The sequence below is a fragment of the Schistocerca cancellata genome, chromosome 1 (genome assembly GCF_023864275.1).
Source record: "Schistocerca cancellata isolate TAMUIC-IGC-003103 chromosome 1, iqSchCanc2.1, whole genome shotgun sequence".
Taxonomy (NCBI): Eukaryota; Metazoa; Arthropoda; class Insecta; order Orthoptera; family Acrididae; genus Schistocerca; species Schistocerca cancellata.
The window spans coordinates 167,930,129-167,932,262 of NC_064626.1; the positions used below are offsets into that span (position 1 = coordinate 167,930,129).

Consider the following 2,134-nt stretch of genomic DNA (forward strand, 5'->3'; position numbering starts at 1 on the left):
CGCAGTCTGGCAATGATGGTTCTCCTCAGAACACACACACACAGATACATCCACCTTTATGTTGTACACACAACCAGGACTTGTCTGAGAACGTGCTGTGGTGGGCTGTCATATTACAGTCTTCTCAATGAGTGGCATCAATCTCGGCATTCATCTACCTGCTGGGGCGTCAAGGGAAGCCGCATCAATGCCGGCATGCTGACAGTCCGTGGTGCTCCATGCGTCGTCAAAAAACACCATGTAAACACTTAGCTTGTTGTTGACAATCCCATGAGCTGATTCAAGGTAAGTGACGTGGCCGTCGATCCACAGCTGCAGAGAGAACAGTGTCTGTCCTGTGTACAGGTACTCGCCTAAGGTCCCTGTGATCCTGGAGGGCGTTGGCCACTGTCCTCAGTAGCTTCTCAGTTCGCATCATGGGGCTGAGTACACCCAGCTCCAGCACCAACACCAAGGAAAGTCCTTGACAGAACCGCGAATTGAACATAGGTCCCCCGCACGTCAGTCAGCCACCCAGACCACTCAACTACAGAGGCGGAGAAACACTTCAGTGTAGCACTTAAAATTCACTGCCGGATAAAAAAATTTGAAGCACTCATAAAAAGAAGACATAAAAAAACGAAACTTCAGATTTTGAGATTGTACGTGATGTTATTTCAGTGATAACAAAATAGAGTGATATTTGCAGGGACCTCCGCAGTATTAGCCCTTTTATCAGTATGACATTGCACTCCCTTGCACTCAGTTGACAAACAAGTCATAAATCTTTACATATGACGGTAGTATCTGTTCCCGAAAGAACAGTTACCGTGGATGACCTTGCAGCTTTGCTAGAAATGAAATGATAATTAAATGGACACCCTAGCTGCAAACAGGGGTTGATGTACTTCATTGGGGACATGCTGAAAATGTGTGCCGTGACCGGGACTCGAACCCGGGATCTCCTGCTTACAGGGCAGACGCTCTATCCGTCTGAGCCACCACGGACACAGAGTATATTGCGTCTGCAGGGACTTATCCGTTGCACGCTCCCCGTGAGATCCACATTCCCAACATGTCCACACCACTACATTCGTAGTGCGCCTAATAGATGTTTGCCCATCATACTCATTACTCGTGGCAGATTAATCTACCAAGTCCCGCACGAGTTCGGGCATAGCGTGTGCGTTCGCACGAGAAGGTCAAGTGCCGGAAGCCATATATTAACTACATATGACGGTAGTATCTGTTCCCGAAAGAACAGCTACCGTGGATCCACTACGAATGTAGTGGTGTGGACCTGTTGGGAACGTGGATCTCACGGGGAGCGGGGAGCGTGCAAGGGATAAGTCCCTGCAGACGCACTATCCTCTGTGCCCGCGGTGGCTCAGATGGATAGAGCGTCTGCCATGTAAGCAGGAGATCCCGGGTTCGAGTCCCGGTCGGGGCACACATTTTCAACATGTCCCCAATGAAGTACATCAACGCCTGTTTGCAGCTAGGGTGTCCATTTAATTATCATTTAATAAAGCTTTGGTAAAGGTCCCTAAGGCAAGCTGGTCTACAATTGTTATAACAGGTCTTTGATATCCTGGATCCTAGCCTTAAGACAGATCTCATGTCCGAGCTGGTCCCACACATGATCTATTACGGACAGATCATTGGATGTTGGTTACCTCAACATCACACATTTTATATCCTGAAGTTAAGCATCAGGCTAGCATACAGTGCTGAAGGCTCAGAAAATGTTAGCATATTCGGTCACTCGTATCCGAGCAAACATGTCACTGACTGCTATAAACCCTCGTCTTCCTTCTACTCATTTTCAGAGTCAGACCACTCCAGCTCCATTACTGATACCGATGGAAGGTCAGCTTTACTAGCTGCAGATGCCCTGCTGAATACCACCAAGTTTCTGCTGCCTCTTCCACCTTGGACTCCACTGCTGTGAATCAAGAGCCTTCTAACTGTGAAGGGAACTTTAACTCTGAGAGCTGCACTCCTGTTGGTCAGAAATGTGGCTGAAGAAAGATAAGGATTGGGCCAGTTTTTAATGGATGAAAAATCGATCTGTCCATCTGCGAGCTGTTCTACTTGTATGCAGTGCCCGTGCCGCCACTCCTGGGCAGTGCAAATACCGCCTTACCGACTGTAT

The 2,134-nt window shown here is 48.2% G+C and overlaps 2 non-coding genes across 2 annotated transcripts; one reads left to right on the top strand and one right to left on the bottom strand.

Moving 5' to 3' along the window:
• Positions 1-913: 913 nt before the first annotated feature.
• On the bottom strand, positions 914-987 carry Trnat-ugu (transfer RNA threonine (anticodon UGU)). The gene has a single exon. It is a non-coding gene; the product is annotated as a tRNA-Thr (tRNA).
• Positions 988-1,354: 367 nt separating this feature from the next.
• On the top strand, positions 1,355-1,429 carry Trnat-ugu (transfer RNA threonine (anticodon UGU)). Its single transcript has one exon. It is a non-coding gene; the product is annotated as a tRNA-Thr (tRNA).
• The last annotated feature ends 705 nt before the right edge of the window (positions 1,430-2,134 follow it).